Source organism: Desmodus rotundus, chromosome 3 (assembly GCF_022682495.2).
Source record: "Desmodus rotundus isolate HL8 chromosome 3, HLdesRot8A.1, whole genome shotgun sequence".
NCBI lineage: Eukaryota > Metazoa > Chordata > Mammalia > Chiroptera > Phyllostomidae > Desmodus > Desmodus rotundus.
The window spans coordinates 23,278,298-23,294,963 of NC_071389.1; the positions used below are offsets into that span (position 1 = coordinate 23,278,298).

Here is a 16,666-nt window from a genome sequence, read left to right on the forward strand (position 1 = left end):
TGGGGGAGTGCCCCATGGAGGAGGGGCCGATATGCTTTCCATGAACACAGCAGAGCCTCCAGAAGCCTGCTGTGGAATTGGCCCAGGCCTGGGAACTGCTGGGGGAGTCCCTGGAGAACAGAGCATCCTCTGGTTTTTCCTCCTCCACCCCCCAGTTCTGGAGGAAGAACAGCAGTGAGGAAATCAACTCATCCTCAAAAAATGGAGATCTGCTTTCATCAAAGGCATTTAAAAGAAAAGCTTTTGCCTTTGTCTTTGGCTCCTCCAGATGCACCCTTTCCCTTATCTCAGTTTGGGGACTGCTACCCACCCACCTCTCAAGTGTCCTAGGTGGGGAGGTCCGTCAGGACAGGATGAGGCAGCATCACTTCTGCATCTTCAGCACCTGGCCCAGTGCCTGGAGCCTCATGGATGCTCAGTGTTGGTTCAATGAACGAATGAGGGAATGTGTTAGACTCTGAAGGCAGGTTTCAAAGAGAGGCTTTTCATTCATTTGTTCATTCATTCATTCAGCAAGTATTCACTGATCACCTACTATGTGCCTGGTGTCACAGGTGAATCTAACCCAGGCTCTGTAGAGTGGCCAGGGAGGCAACCCCACCCCCCAGGCCCGGTGTTCTGGGGGTGGGCTCAGAGAAGGGAGCCTGGAGGATGAGGTGTAAAGGGCTTTGCCTCAGACTTCTGGATGATGGGGACCACTCTGAAGCACCAAACTTGTGAGATGTTGAAATCCAAACACGTCACGTCTCAGCTGCTTCTTGTCCCAGTTAGGGCAGCCTTCCAGATGGGGAGAATGAGGTCCGGCCTTTGTGTGAGTGCGTGTGTGTGTGTGTGTGTGTGTGTGCGCGCACGTGCACAGGAAGCCTTGCCAACCGCCTGGGAGACGCTGGTTTCTCTGGTGCAGAGGAAGAGGTGGGCGGTGGGCGGTTGTAGCTGTTGTTTATTTTTCCTGAAACTGAACTCACTGCCCACCCCACCCTGCAACCCCCCTCCCCAGTGCCTGTGGGGAAGTCAATAGTAATGGATTAAACAGCAAGGAGAAGGCTGAGAGCACAATTGGAAGAAAGATAAAGATAATTAAAACTAATTCCAACTGTTCCCAGAGAAATCAATTTCATAACTTTAGTGTGTCTCTAAACTTGTTCCTGAGGCTCTGGCGCTGAGCAGAGGGTGTGCGCTGGAGTGTGCGGTGTGTGGGCACGGGTGCCTGTGCACCCAGGCGCTTGCACATGCATGTGTGTGCATGCTTGTATGTACACACGTATGTGTTGTGTGTGGGGGGGGACACACACACATTGACAGCAATTCCTCTGAGTCTCTGTGGGACACAAGCTCACGGCCTCACCTTTGGCCCTGGGTGAAAGTGGCTAGGTGGGCTCAGGCCTCTACTGTATGAAGGCCCTTCCTCTTGCCTGCTCAGGGGCTTCCAGGCTAGTCCAACTCCCCTTCATACATACAGGGAAACTGAGGCCCAGAGAATGAAGTCTGGCCACGGCTCAGACAGCAAGTGTGAAGCAGAACTGGGACCAGTGTGCCGGTTTCCTCTACTGTGGGGCGTCCTTGGCCATCTGGGCGCGGGCAGCCAGGGGTGGAGGGACGGGAGGTCTGACCTTGTCTGGCTGGGAGCTCCCAGGTGAACAGCCCCAAACTCACTCACTCGCTCATCCTCCAAACACGCTGAGCACCTACTGTGTGTCAGGCTCTGTGGGCTCTGAGAGGAGGTGATGTACAAGAAGTGCTCAGTGCATAGTTTTCTCTTCTTGTGGACCTCGGGTTTCCTGGAGGGGTCACCTTGTGAGCAAGGAGCCGGGAAATAGCCCATGGCTACGTGGTTGCCTAGAGTCATGGGGATGGGTGGGATGGCTCTCCAAGCACCTGCAGGGGAAGATGTGTGGGTATTCACATCCTTGGTCCGTCCTTCCATGGCGGGCTGGAGCTCCAGGGCCAGGCATTAGTTCCTGCAGTGCCCCATCTCCCCTCTAGATGGCAGCATTGGCGAGGAGGAGCTTGGTAGGAGGTGACAGGAGGGGGCTGAGCAGGCCTTGGTTCTCTGGTTCCCAAGCCCCCAGTCCTCCTCTGTCTGCAAGTGTCAGGGGTTGGGGGGGGGGAGCAGGGAGGAGATGCCTCTGGAATTCCTGGGTTGGGGAGGAAGGCCTGTCTCTTCTCTTCTTGAGACTGTTCCTCTGGGAGTTAAAGATTTCCAGTTGTTGGGTCTAGGGATCCAGGGAGGACAGAAAGTGGCTGTAACCTCTTCTCTCAAAAACTCTCCCACCCTTGGGAGTGGGGCCTCCAGGGGTGTGGGTGAGAGGAGGTCTAGTAGGAGGCCAGGGGCACCCACGGGGGCCAGAGATGCCCAGCAGCCCCCCAGTCTAAGGGGCCGTGGCTGAGCATTGGAAGCCTACCGTCCTCTCTCTGCTCCACCTTTCTCCGTGTCCTTTCCTCTCTTTCCCTTTCTCCAGGAAGCCAGAGAGGAGCAGATGGGATCTGTCAGCAGCTCCTTAGGGTTACAGATGAGGAGCTGGAGGTGGGGCGGGGGGAGGAAGGGAGTTGGGGGGGGTGGAGTTCTTGACCAGGCCCCCAGTGGAGCCCCTGGGGGCCCCACATTCCCTTGTCCCAGTTCCTCCAAACCCCGGCAGAAGTTCAGGAGAAATCCTAAGCTCTCTGGGCAGCTGCATCTGGAGGTAACCTGGGTGTGGGGCTAAGGGCCACAGGCCTCCTGGAGATACCTGGATGGGAGGCTCCTTCTTATTCCTGTTGTCCCAGCACCTCTCTGAACTTCCCGGGGGTGGCAGGGGCTGGGAGGCACCCCCAGATGGCAGGGGGGAGAGACTGATGGCCGTCCTCAGTCTGTGGGTGCTCTGGGGAGGGACAGAGGGTGAGGTGAGACTATGGGGCTCTGAGTTGCTGGCTGGGCCCCAGGGTGTCGGGGAGGCAGCTGCTTAGAGGGGGAGAGTGTTCAAGGATAGGTCACGGAGTCCTGCCTGCCCAGACGGCCACCAGCATTCTGGCCACAAAGCAGGAAAGCAGCTGGGCAGTGGGCGGTACCTGGGGCCAGGACACAGGAGGCCCGGGTATGGGCATCTGTCTGGTCCACTACGGATTCCTGGTGACCTTGAACAAGTCTCTTTCTCTCAGTCTTAATTCATTACCTGGTAAATAATAATGAGCTGACCACAACATCAGCAGCAATAATAAAAATAAGGTCTCACTCCCATTGAACATTTACGTAGGGCATAGCACTTCACATGAGTTCTTTTATTTAATGCTCTTAACCAGCCAGTGGTTATGAAGCGGGTGAGTGACTTGGCCAAAATAATACGCCAGAGAGCAAGAACTCAGACCCAGGGCTGTCTGAGGCCAACGCCGAGGTCCTCCTGCGTCCTTCCCATCGGGCCGTATCCGATCTTTCTCGAGTGGGGTGGGAGGGGGCTGGCACCGCTTTTCTGATGTTTCCCGGGAGGCCTAGAAGTGGGTGTGTGGAAGAGGGGTCATTGCAAGATTCCAGATTCAGCTAATAAGTACAGGATGCTTTGTTAAATTTGCATATGAAGCTATACATTTCTAAGTATATTCCATGCGCTATTTGGGACATACCTATATAAAAGATTATTTGTTGTTTATCTGGCAACGTCGGTCAGTAGGATGCATTCTACGGTGCACTTACTCGTGGCCGTGCGAGCCTGGAGGTGTGGGGGTCATGCAGGTTTCATTCACTGCTGGGGGTGCTTCTTTGGTTTCTTTATCTGTAAAATGGGGAAGAGGAACCCCTTCCTCCTTCCTCCTGAGCAAGATAAAACGCTCACTACCCAAGGGGATGTGAGTGGTTTTGAAGAATCCAGAGTGCTTGGCCAAGACGAGCCCTGGTCTGGTGAGTGGTGGGTGCCAGGCTGTCCCCAGCCCCCTCCAACCCGCCTACCCATCCCCACCCCCAGCTCTGTAGAATCCCACGAGGAGAACTCTGTGTCCACGACGGGGCTCAGCCACACCCCGCAGGAAATCAGTGGTCTCTTGAACCTCTTGGGGAGGTGCCCTGGCCAGTGATGGGCCCAAGAAGAATCACTGTCCAGTCCAGGGAAGCCCCTCATCTCTCAGAGTCTCAGTTTCCTCATCTGTGGTGGGGGGGGGGGGTAAAAAAGATCCCTATCTCACAGGTTGGTGGGAAAGTGCAAAGAAATGGCAGGGAGTGGAAGCTCAGGACGTGTTGGCTGTGTCCTACCCCAGCTCTATCTTCTTGCCTGGGACACAGGTCATGTCACAGCCTGGGCCAGCCCACTTGAGGAGGATCTGGCCACCACCATCACCACCGTCATCTGCCATAGGCGGATAACTGGGTGGAGAATGGTGGTCCCCAGTGGTCTGGGTTGCAGCTTGCCTGCTGGGGTAAGTGACAGGGATGCTCAGATGTGCTCCTACCAACACCCGGGCGTGGATACTGACACGCCCACACACACAGATTCCCCTCCCCTCCACTGTGTGCCTGGGGTCCGCCTTGTCCTCTGTGGAACATACAGGTGCCCCCTCCACACACCTCACCCATCAGCGAGGCTGCTCGCTCATGTACTGGCCCATCGTGGGCTTCCGCCCCCGCGGGCTGGGTCACGGGCTTACGAAGGGTCCATGGCCCTTGTTTCCAAATGTGTTTATGCCAGTGGCACTTGTTACTGAAATTGCGTAATTTATCTAAATAATAAGTAAGCCCAAATATGACGAACATGCAAAAAAATTCTTATTTCTATAAAACAAAATCGAAGTCTTTAGAAAGACTCTGTCAAGATGAATTGCTAAAAAAATTGCTGTCAAATTAGATGTGGATAAGCAACTGTACGGTAAGATTGGAAACAAAATTGTAAAACTGGAGAAGATTCGGCACTCACATCACTTTACAAGTGTCTTTTAAGTTCAGGCTCCACTTTAGGGGAATTGAAATAGGACGTCGGGAATGCCGTGCTCTCGGGTTAGCCTCCCCGAGAAGATGACGCCGCTCCCACCAGCAGACCCAGAGATGCGGGGAAGACTTAGGTTCTGCACCAAAGAAAATTAAAAAGGCAGATCACTTATACGCTGAAAATTGAAATAAAATGTTGGAGTTGTAAAAATGTGTAATTTTTTAAATGATTTCTTCCAGAACCAAATTTTTGATTAACCCAGTACCCTAAACTAATGGTATTAGTTTAATTGGAAGGCTTTTCCTGTAATGAGGGACATGTCGAACATAGTCACTGTCACACACCCTCCTAAGTGCACCCACGTACACACACCCCCATGCCTGCACACGCACGCACACCCTGCACATGCACGCACACCCCGCACACGTACACACCCTGCACACACACATGCACACCCTGCAAACGCACACACTGCACACGCACACACACCCTGCACACGCACACACAAATACATGCACTCAACCAAACCTTGCACTCACACAGAGACATACGGCTACGCACACTCTCGTGCCCCAGGCTCCCCTGAACACACAGATGCTCACAGATATCTGTTCACAGGCACCTCCCCCCACCAGCAACCCACACACACCTGAGCACACATGTGTACGGGCACACACAAGCTGCACCTTTTTTCCCCCTGCAAGAACAGCCAAAGCAATAAGCGGAGGTTGGTTTTTAATCGAAAATTTGAACCTTGGTGTTTTTCTCCCCTTGGCCTGGGGGGGTTGGGGAGGACAACGGAGGGAAGAAGAGTGAGGATAGTGAGGGACCCAATGGGAGGGGTCAGGCCTGCAGGCTGGATTTGTCTAGCTGGCACCTGGCGTGGGGAGACTGTGGAGGTGCAGGTGAGCTGGGATCCAACTGCATTATTGAGTGCCTTGTTCTGCTTCCATTTAAAATGTAGCCAGGGCTGCCTGAGGAGGTGGCTGTTCCAGAGCTTCAGGAGGGAGGTGGGGGCTGCGACTCCTGGAAAAGGAGGGGCAGTGGGCTCTGTGGGGATCCAGGGCTTAGCCTGGCCCATTCATCCCGGTCTCCCCCTTACCAGCCTTGGGGAAATCCATCAGTTTCTCTGGTCTGAGGCTCCCCAAACATGCACCATTTTAGACCTCGGGCACCTGAATCTTGGGGAGTCAGGTGAAAGAATCTGCATTTTTAAAGTTCCCCAGGTGATTCTGAAGAGCAGCAAGGTCTGGAAGCCTACTGGGGAACCTCCCACTGCTATGGAAAGACCTCCCTCTGGGGATCCCCGGAAATGTGCCATCTCCCGTCTCCCGGGCGGCTCCTCTCTTCAGGACCCTGTGTGATTCCGGCTGGGGTTGGGGAGGTGTCTAAAGCAAGGAATAGAGAGCAGCCTGGAATTGTGGGAGCTGGGAGGAACTAATGTGCAGATCCTCTATTTTTATAAAAGGGAGGCAGAAAATCAGAGGAAAAAGGACTTGCTCAAGGCCATTCGGGAATCAGTGGTGTTGGTGGGATTTGAACATGAGCCATCTGGTTCCAAACTTTGTATTTTGTGTATGAGTCAGCACAGGCCAGGTTGTGCGGTCATAATAAACAACCCCCAAGTCTCAGTGGCTAACAAGGGTCAGCAAAGCCTCTGTTCATCATAGTCACTCTGTCCCTCTCAGTCATCTGGCTGGCAGAGCAGCCGCCGTCCTGGGTTTTGCCAGTCACCGGCAGGCAGAGGGAAAGAGGGCTCTGCAGGCCCCTAAATGCTCGGGCCCAGGAGTGGGCACATCGCAACAGAAGTGGGCAGAACTAGTCTCATGCCTCACTTCTACCAACAGGCAGTGCCACTCTGCCACTTGCCAGGAAGGGGAAGAAGTGGAATCATTTAGTGAATCTTGTCTCCTTTCTGTTGATTTCATGTGACAGGGGACCCAGGAGCCCTGCTGTGTCCCCGAAAAGGGCCCTCTCGAGTGCCAGCCTGGACAGCCTTGCCTCCCCTCTTCAATCCAGTCCCAGACTCGCCAGCTCTGTCTCTGCAACCCCTGGTCTCTCCACCTACCCCTTCCCCATTCTTATCCTCTCTTAGGCTCACCATCTCCTTCCCCTCATGTTCCAGTCCAGGGGTTTTAGGTTTCAGTCCTGGCTATGCTTCTACCCACTGTGCTGGGGGATCAGAGTTCACCCTCCCTCCCCCAGGGGCCTCAGTTTGCCCACCTGCACACTGGGACTCGGCCTCTGAAACCCGGCCCCAGGGCCTCTCGTGGGAAGTGTTTCTGGCGGCCTCTGCGTGTTGAGACAACAGACCTGGGGGAACAGACTTTATTTTTCCTCCTCTCCTATCCCTGTTTTAGAAGATCCCACATATGTTGGGCCTGAAGGCATCCCACGCGTCCTGGGAGCGGAAGGGGCTGCTGCTTCTGCCAGGGAAATCCCTTCCTGGAGGTGAAGAGCTCTCCCCAGAGAGGGGCCAGGCCAAGCCCTCCCCTTCCCCCTCTTCCCTCACGTGGGGGTAGGGGCCTCTTTGGCCAGGGTGTCTGGCTGCTGCTGGGTGGAGGGAGGATTCCACCAGCTCTCCTCCCTCTCATCTGGAGACAGCTGTGAAATGAGCTTTCTATCTGCAGGGACTTAGGTGTGATGTTGGGAAGGACTTCCCGGCAAGGTAATTCCAGGATGGGGGAATGGCAGACAAGAAACTCTTTTCTGAGATAGATTTAATTTTTAATTACAAACGTTACAAAGCTTAAACGTTTCTCACATTTAAAAAGTCCTCAATGTCACAAAAGTAGTGCATCCGGAGTGTAACCGACAGAATACAGAAGTCCGTGGAGTAGAGATTGTACACCCTTCCTTCCTCCGGCCCACTCTCCCGGGCGCTGCAGTCAGCCACTCCGTGGACGGTCTTCCGGTCCTTCCCCGGCATACATACAAATACGACCTTAGGGTTTATGACTTTCTTTGTGAAAATGGGACCGTGTGGGGGTTATAGATGCAGATTTGCTGCCCACTTACCCACTCACTCTTCAGACCCATCTGAGCCCCCACTATGTGTCTGGCTCCACATCGGGCCTCGGGCCTTTGAGGGCACCTCCCTGCTTGAATGCCCTAATGTGGCTGGGGGTGTGGGGGAGGCCACCCCAGACTCTGGGAGAGGCTGGTGTCTCTGGAGAAGGCCACTTGTTCATGGGACAGTTCGACAGCGGCTTTCCCAGGCAGTCCCTGAAGCAGAGATGGGGAGTAAAGAGGCTGTCACAGGGCAGTGAGGTGGTGCTGGTGTCTCCTCGGCTGGACCAGAGGTGTGTGCAGGGAACAGGGTCCAGGCCAGATGGGGTCTGGGCTGCCGAGATGGTCTCTTCTCCAGCCAAGCAGGACTGAGTCCACTTCATGGACTCATGGAGCCAGCTGTTCTGAGTTTCTAGGTTGGGGAAGTGGTGGGATCACAACATTTATTGAGTGCTTGCCGTATGCCAGATGTTTTCTTACATGTTGGTGAATCCTTGAGGCAGCCTTTGCCCATTCCGGAGCTGTCTGGATTAAATGCCACCTCCTCCAAGAAGCCTTCCCTGGGAGTGGATGTGTGGGTGTCTTAATCTTGCTGCTAGGATCCCTTGTGCTTTTCACTTGCATCCCCTTCAGGGCAATGGGCTGTTTGTAGGTTCTTTCCCACCCTACTGGACTGCAAACAGCTCCCTGAGGACAAAGACTATAATCTAGTTTAAGGCCGTGTCCACCGTTCCCAGCGCGAGCATCACACTCACTCCGAAAACAACCTCAGCTCCCAGATGACACCGTAGGGATAACTGACTGTGGGTGGGGCCTGTGGTAGGAGCTGTTCTTCCCCAAGACTTGCCTTCCCTTTCTTTAGAATGGGGGCCGCTCTCCCTGCTCTCCCCCACTCTCCACCCTGGCCCAACCATCAGATTCCCCATAAGTATCTGGGGGCAGACTTGGAACCTTGCCAAAGAAACCGATGAGTCTCTGCACATCCTTGTTGCAGCTTGAATACCTCCTTTGACGGGGAACTCACTGGCACTGTGGAGCCCCTTCCTGTCTCCTGAGAAGGTCTTCCTTGCAAGGAAGAGAGGGACTTGCAAGTCTCTGAGGTTGGGACTCATAGCCAGTCAGCCCAAGACTGGCCCTGGACACCAGCCAACAAGCTCCATCTGCCTTTTATAAATGAAGGGACTGCCTCCGGAGAGATTAAGTGACTTGCTCAGAGTTACACAGCAAGTGGCAGGGGTGTCCAAGCTGCGGCCCACGGGCCACACACGTCCCAGGATGGCTATGAATGTGGCCCAACACAAAATCGTAAATTTACTTAAAATACTATGAGATTTTTTGTGATTATGTGTCACGATGGATTTAATGTGTGGCCCAGAGACGCCAAAAGGTTGGATACCCCTGGAGAGGATTGGAACCCCTGCTCCTGTGCCCTACCTAGTCCAGTGCTCCTTCCCCCATGCCGGGGTCCTGACTCCGACCTCTGGGCCTCACTGACGGCGGGGGAGGGGGGTGGGGGGAGTGGTGGGGGAGCGCCCTCTGCCTCTGGGATCTGCGGGCAGCTACCCCAGTCTGAGCGCCCCCTCCAGACTGCACTCGGGTCCGGTCCCTGGGATGGAGCTGGCGGGGCCTGGAGAAGCTGCAAGTTCACCACCCACCCATTCGTTACCTTGCCTCCTCCTTCTCTGGCGCCTCTCATTTTTCCTCTGAAAGGAAAAAATTAATAGAAAATGTAAGTGAGCAATCGCGGGGACGAGGCGGGTTTTCATTATTTGCGCTGGGGAAGGCAGGCTGGGGCGAGGATCCCAGTGAAGCATGGATTCTGCCAGGAGCCCTGGGAGATAATTGAGCGGCAGCAGCAGAGGCGGCGGCATGGGGCGGGCTGTGGCGCGGGCGCGGGATCTGCATTATCATTAGAATTTACATGACACATTAGCCAGAAGTGGCAGCGTTCATCTTTCTAACCAAATCCCATTTACCAAATGAGCAGCCGACACTTGTTTCATCAGCCGGCTCTGTTCTCCACGTGCCTGTGGGTGCAGAGCCCTCCCAGGGGGCTGCTTTGGCCAGGGGAGGGGAGACCACTGACATTTACTCAGGGCCCACTGTGTGCCAGACGCTCTCTGACAGGTTCCTGAATCCTCACAGCACCTCTGTGGGCAGGCAGTGGCTGTACACCCATTTTCTGGACAGGGAAACTGAGGCATGGAGAGGTAAGGCTAGGCTTTTGTTTTGTACTGTCTGGCAGTAACAATAGTAAACTTAAGAGGGTGGGCTCTGAAGGCAGACTTCCTGGGTTCGAATCTTAGTTCTTCCACTTGCCTGCTCTGTGGCCTTGGGCAGGTCACTTCACTTCCCTGAACCCTCCTCCTCCCCTGCAGGACAGCATGGTACTAGCTGTGCGGCTGACCACGACACTGGAAACAGTGGTTCACACCCAGTGAGCTCTTGATGCCCATTGGTGGTTACCGTTACCGTCTTTACTGCCAGCACTCACTGTGCCCCCAAGCGTGTGTCAGGCTCTCTCCACTCACGATCACATTCGATCTTCCCAACAGCACTGAACTTTGTCTTGTTTTGTTCTTGAAGCTCAGTGAGGCAGGTTGGCTTGCCCAAGGTCAGCCAGCTCCTGAGTGGTAAAGCTGTTTGCCGGAGCTGGGTCTTTTTTAGTGACCAAGACCTGCGTCTTTCTGGCGGCACCAGCTGCTTTCCTGCTCCAAAGGGGGTTTTCCCTCAGGGCAGGAAGGTGAGTCCTTGACAGCGATGGGACACCTTGAGCCACCTCCCTCAAACGCCCCTCCCTGAATTACCCCCTCTTTGCTCCTCCTCTCTGCCCAAAGAGACCCACAGCACTAAGAGGGCAGGGGTGTCCGCTCAGCCCCGCTGCTGCTGCCCGCAGGCGTGTCTGTGGTTGAGCCCATCATTCCCGTGGGGAGGGGGTAAGGGCTAATGATGGGGAACCCCTGATTGAGCACCTACTATGCACTCGGCCCTGGAGTGAGACAGAGATGAATGAGGTGCAGCTTCCAATGGCAACACAAAGGGTATCACCGACAGAACGTGATTAATGGCAGCGGGACCTACACAGACACCAGCCCAGCTAGAGTTTGCAGGTAGGAGCAGCCTGCCCTGAACAGGGAGCCAGAAGCTCAGATGCTGTGACGAAGGCCTTGTGTATTCATGGAACAGGTATTTACTGAGCACCTTCTATGTGGCAGGCACGGCTCTAGGTGATTGGGGCTATCTCTGGGCTCAGCCAGACTAGGGCTCTGCTCCCATAGAGTTTAAAATTCTAAGCAGATGAGAAAAATAATGACATAAAGCCATAATAAGCCAATTTCAGATGGTGAGAGCTCTGAAGACAGCTGATGGGGCAGAAGCAGGGAGGCGTCGTTAGATGCTGAGGTCGGACCATGCCTCCCAGAGGGATGGCCATTTGAACAGCGACCTGCACCAGGAGAAGGAGCCACCCAACCAAGAGTCTGAGGGAAGGGTGTTGCAGGAGGGGAAACGTGGGGGGCAAAGGTTCTGGAGAGGAAGTGAGCTTGGCAGGTTGTACAAACAGGCCGAAGTGAGTGTGGCTGGGGGTGGGGCTCAAGGGGAGGTGCAAGGAGATGAGGTGGGAATCAGGCCCCAGTCCCTGGGTAGGGAGGAGGGACATTCACAATCTCCAGGTCTCCACGGTGACTCCTCTCTGAGTGGCCTCTTTCTTCTCCTGGTTGGCCTCTTTGCCTTTCTTTGTCCCTCCACCAAAGTCCCGTTCTGCTTCAAGGCCCTCTGGACACCTCAAGGGTCACAGCTAGCTCCCGGAGCCAGGGGCCTCCCACCCCCCTCCCCCGGCAGCCCCCTCCTTCGGCCTCAGCTCCTGCTGTGTCCTGGCTTTGTGCCCTGCATTGCAGGTTCTCTCACACCTTCGGCCTTGCTCACACCGTTCCTTCCACTTGGAGTTCCTTTCTCTGTTTCAGCTTCGCAAGGGGAGGCTGACATCCTGTCCTCCCAGTCCCGTCCCTCGGTTCCCACGTTCCCTGTCTTAGCGCACAGGACACACTGCATTAAAACCGCCTACTTCCCATAGCAGGGGTCTTATTCATAAATGTCAGAAGAATCAAAGAACGTGTCCATTTTTGTCTTTGCTCTGTAGCGTCTGGGGACTCCTGGCTGGGACTGCAGCTGTTGGCCTCTGGGATCTCCCTCTGACCGCTTCTGAGGTGGGAAGGGGCTCAGAGGGGATTCCCCCACCTGGTTCCCTCTGCTCTCCCAAGGGGTGCCCAACCTGGTGACTCTGAGGGCCGAGCAGCCCCCTGGACTCGGGAGTCTGTACTTTTATGAGCCAGGAAATGACTTGGAGATGCTCTGTCAAGCACAAGATATAAATTGCAGGCAGTTTTTAAATGTTTGGAGAGATTGCTTTTTGAGTGGCAACCTGCATCTGTGCGTATGGGGAGGGGGCGGGGCAGGGAATAATTTACTTTTTTCTATTCTTTCTCCTCCCTGGGACTCAGTTGCTTCTTGGCTGGGCAGGACCCTGGCTCAGGCCTGGAGTTAAGAGGTTGGGGGCTCTGGATGCAGTGGGGGCCTGACTGGTGGGGGGCTCCGGGTTCAGCCTGTGGCCTCCCGCTGCTGGGAGCTGGGCAAGGTGGACAGGCCGGCAGACAGTGTCGCAGGCCTGCCTGTTGGTGGGCAGAGCTCCTTCTCCATCTCCTGTCCCAGACGAGCGGGGCTGGGGGCCTGGAAGCAACGCTTCTCCGCTGGACTGACTTTCGGGCCACTGGTTGGACTGCATTTTCTTGTGTCTCAGCCACACTCATCAAGCCCATGGAGGCCCCAACTCGGTACCTTCCAGGGCCCTAGGCTGGGACCTTGTATTTCAGCTGCGGGGGGCTGCTGGCGGGTGGGGCCGATGAGAGATAATCTGTCAGCTAGGGTGATTGCATTGGGGTCAGCTGCTGACCTCAGAAGCAATGGTTCATTTGTTTCTTTGATTGTTGATTCATACATGAAATAAAAGTTTGAGCGTTTCCTCGATAGGAGGAGTGGTTTTGGAGCCTGGGGACAGAGGAGTGAATTAAACTGGGATGTATCTGCCTTCGTGGAGTTTACATAGGAATTTGTTCCCTAACCTCAGCTTCCACGTTCTCGTTGTTTTATGATATAATTGTGTTCACCGCGTGGGGAGGTTTGAGGAATTGATGCTCAGGCTACAAAAGCCGCATAAGGCTCAGTCAGGACTTCACAGATGGGAGCGGTACCCCAGTGCTGGCTGCTGTTTTACTCCATGACTGCTGGCTGTAGTGAGGGAGGGGCTCACGAGAGGGGCTCCCTCTGTGCCGGTGCCTGGGTCCTGTGGCTGGCCCGGGAGGTGGACACGGGGTAGCAGCCAGTGTCCCAATGAGCTAGTTACTCAGGGACTCCTCGTTTCCACCCTGGCAGGAGGAGAGGGGGAGCAGGGGCTCCTGGGCAGGGGTCGAGAAATTGTGGTCAAACCCATAGGAAATCTGCTTAATGGGAGCTCGAGGGCTGCTTTTAACCACAGGAAAGGAGAAGACTTTCAGCCTCACTGTGCTGCCTGCCCAAGTGGCCCTGCAGCCATTTCTCCTCGTGGCGGCCTTGCAAGGTCGACTCAGCTGGCACACAGGTGGGTGAGGGGTAGCGGGCTCCTGGACATGCACAGTGCTGGGCTGGGGGCCACTGCTAGGCGACTCCTGCTCCCAGGCTGGAAAACGGGCTGCCAGCTCCTGCTCCTCCTCGGCAGCCAGGAGGGCTCCCCGAGGACTTGGCCTCCTGCAGGCTCGGATTGCTGGTTACGGTTTGAGTTAATGCTCCTTAGAAGGAGGCAATGGGTCCCTTCGGGGCCTTTCAGGAGATTGCAGATCGCATTCAAACCAATCCACGCTGGAGTGGAGAGGGAGATAAGTGCACTGAATCAGCCCTCCGAGCCCAGGAAACGAGGGAAGTGGGCGGAGGCGGGAGTCGGCACTGGGGCTGGGGGCAAACACCGTCAGAGCCAGCACCAGCTGTCAAGCCATTGTTCTGTCACCTCAGTGGCCTCACCATGCATGGACCTATTGCCAGGACCTATTGCCATGACCTATTGTCAGGTAGGTTCCACTGTCACACCTTCATGCAGAGGAGGAAAGTGACAGAAGAAAGGGTTAAGTCACTTGCATAAGGTCACAGGGCCAAGTGGCAGATCAGAGATCTGAACCCAGGCAGCCTGGCTCCCAAGCATGGTCCTAGAGCAGGAGCCGGACCTACAATGGCTGGTGGATTCAACCTGCAGCTGGTGCTGAGGTTGAGGCCTGGGCTGAAGCCGGGTAGCTGGGAGCCTGCTGGAGCTCATGCCCACAGAGAACAGCCTGTTCTTCTTTGTGTCCAACAGGCGTATGTGGGAGATGCCAAGCTCCCCCTTGGAGTCTCAAAGGATATGGGCTCTGGAAGATTTGCCACCTCCACCCCTCGTGACTCACCCCTGCCTTGATGGCTGGCTACCCTTCCTGCCTCAAGACCCAGAGGCTGTCTTAGGTCAGGGCTGTGCTTCTCCTGCTGCGGGCCAGGAGGTCTCAGGCTGGAAGCAACAGGGGCAGCTGCATCAGAATATCATGTCTGAGGTCCTGGGCATCTCTATGTCCTGCTCCCGGGTCCCAGGAAGTCCAGATCCATCTAAGTTTGGCTGTGGGAAGTTACAAAGGCAGCTAACCTGGAGCCAGAGGGTGGATGGGCGGGCAGCTGTGGTCCAGAAGCAGCTAGAAACCATTCTCCTGAGGGACCAAGGCCCCCCTCTCCAGCCCTCTTGATCCCCAGGGTCTCAGGTTAGTCCCAGGCTGCCTTCTTTTTTAAACATTTTCAATGATTTTACAGTTGCCTGCAGAATAAAACTTGGCTTAGGCTTTATATAATTCCAAAGTTCTTTCGTCTCAGCCTCTTGGGGCTTGTGAGAGGTACAGAGACCACCAGGAGAGAGCCAGGCTGGGGCCGAGAATGCGCAGGCCCTCTGGGCCCCTGACAGTGCTGTGTGGACGTGGTTGGCACTGCCACTGCTGCTTGTCCTGGCACCCCAGCTCCGGGCCTGGGCTGGAGGCTCTGGCTCACCTGCATGCTTCCATCAGCGGATAAACCCTGTCCTTACTTTTGCTTTGGGCTGGACTTGAGACTGTTTTCCTCTGTACTTTTGGCTGCCTCATCCCGCAGATTGCTGGATTTGGCAGGAATAACTGATACAATGAAAAATTTAAAATTGCAATTTATAGGATGGAAACAAAATGCAACCTTATTTGTGTCTCCCATTGTCCTTTTAAATATTCTCCCCATGGCTTATTGGCTCACTTTGAGGTAACAAGTTCATTTAAAAGAGCGGCTTTTAGGTATGAAACAGGTTTCAATTCCAAAATGAGGATGTATAGTCCCAGATAATAATTCCCGTTTCAAATTTGACTTGGTGTCAAAGCTTCCCCTCCCCAAACCACAGCAGCTTACAGGTTGTAGGGACAGGACACGCAGCTGCTGCAACTGACCCCTCCAGGCCTGGGGAGCAGATGCAGGAAGGGAGGGGCAGGTGGTAAGCCGCCTTCCTTGCTCCAGTCTGAACAAGGCTTGGCTCTCTTGGGAGCCGGTGGTGTGTGTACACCTCGTTCTGATTTTCCCCGGTCTCCAGGGGCACTCTGCACACAGGCTTGCTGCTGAGTTCCTGCTCTTCCTGGCAGGACTCGTCATGGCCCGGAGCTCTTCTCTGTCCCTTGTCTCTGCAGTAAACGCTTGTGCAGCCTTTGGCCCCACACGCTGTGGACGTGCAGGCCACCTCCAGGGCAGCTGCTTCCCCTGCGCTGCAGTCTGTGGAGAGTTCGCGTTCCCAGCTATACCCCAGGATTGAGTCTTGGTCAGATCCCTCACTTGGGCAGGCAGCGTGTGCTGTATATTCATGCTTCTGTGAAACTTCTTTTTCTAGCTCTGCATTATGTAAGTAAGAGAACTATTCTGCTTCCTGCCTGTTACCAAGAGGGTCAGCAACAGGGTGTGCGGTGCCAGCTGTGTCCAGCTGCCCACAGGCCCCAGCTCAGCCCTTCCACACCCAGGGGCCATCAGACTGGCAGGAAACAGTCAATCTGGGAGAACTGTAGAACCCTGAATTCCAGCTCCATTCCTAATGAGGTGTGTGACTTTGTGTAACTGAGCTAACTTCTTTGTGCTTCAGGTTTGTCATCTGTAAAATGGGATAGCAGTTCTTACCCCAGAGATTGCTGAATAAATGAGATAAACGAAAACACTTAGAGCAGGGTGCCTGGCACACAGTAATCACTCAGTAAATTCTTATTGTTTTTATTATTATTATTATTATCTATGAACTCTGGAACTTGGGAGGCAAGAGGGGAATGGTTAAAAGCATAGGCTGGCCCTGGCTGGTATGGCTCAGCAGATTGAGCACTGGCCTGCAAACCAAAGGGTCGCTGGTTCGATTCCCAGTCAGGGCACATTGCCTGGGTTGCAGACCAGGTCCCCAGTAGGGGACACAAGAGAGTCAACCACACATTGATGTTTCTCTCCCTCTCTCTCCCCTTCTCCTTCCCTTTCTTTAAAAATAAATAAGTAAAATCATTAAAAAAAGAATAAAAGCATAGACTGTTGCCCTGGCTGTTGTGACTCAGTGGATTGAGTATCAGCCTGTGAACTGAAAGGTCTCAGGTTCAATTCCTGGTCAGGGCATGTGCCTGGGTTGCAGGCCAGGTCCCCAGCTGGGGGTATGTGAGAAGCAACCAGTTGATGTTTCTCTCCCTCTCTTT

The 16,666-nt window shown here is 54.7% G+C and overlaps 1 long non-coding RNA gene across 1 annotated transcript in view; it reads left to right on the forward strand.

Annotated features, from left to right (window-relative positions):
• Window positions 1–16,666, forward strand: part of LOC123479169 (uncharacterized) — a 74,824-nt gene that overhangs the window by 2,371 nt on the left and 55,787 nt on the right. The window lies entirely within an intron of this gene.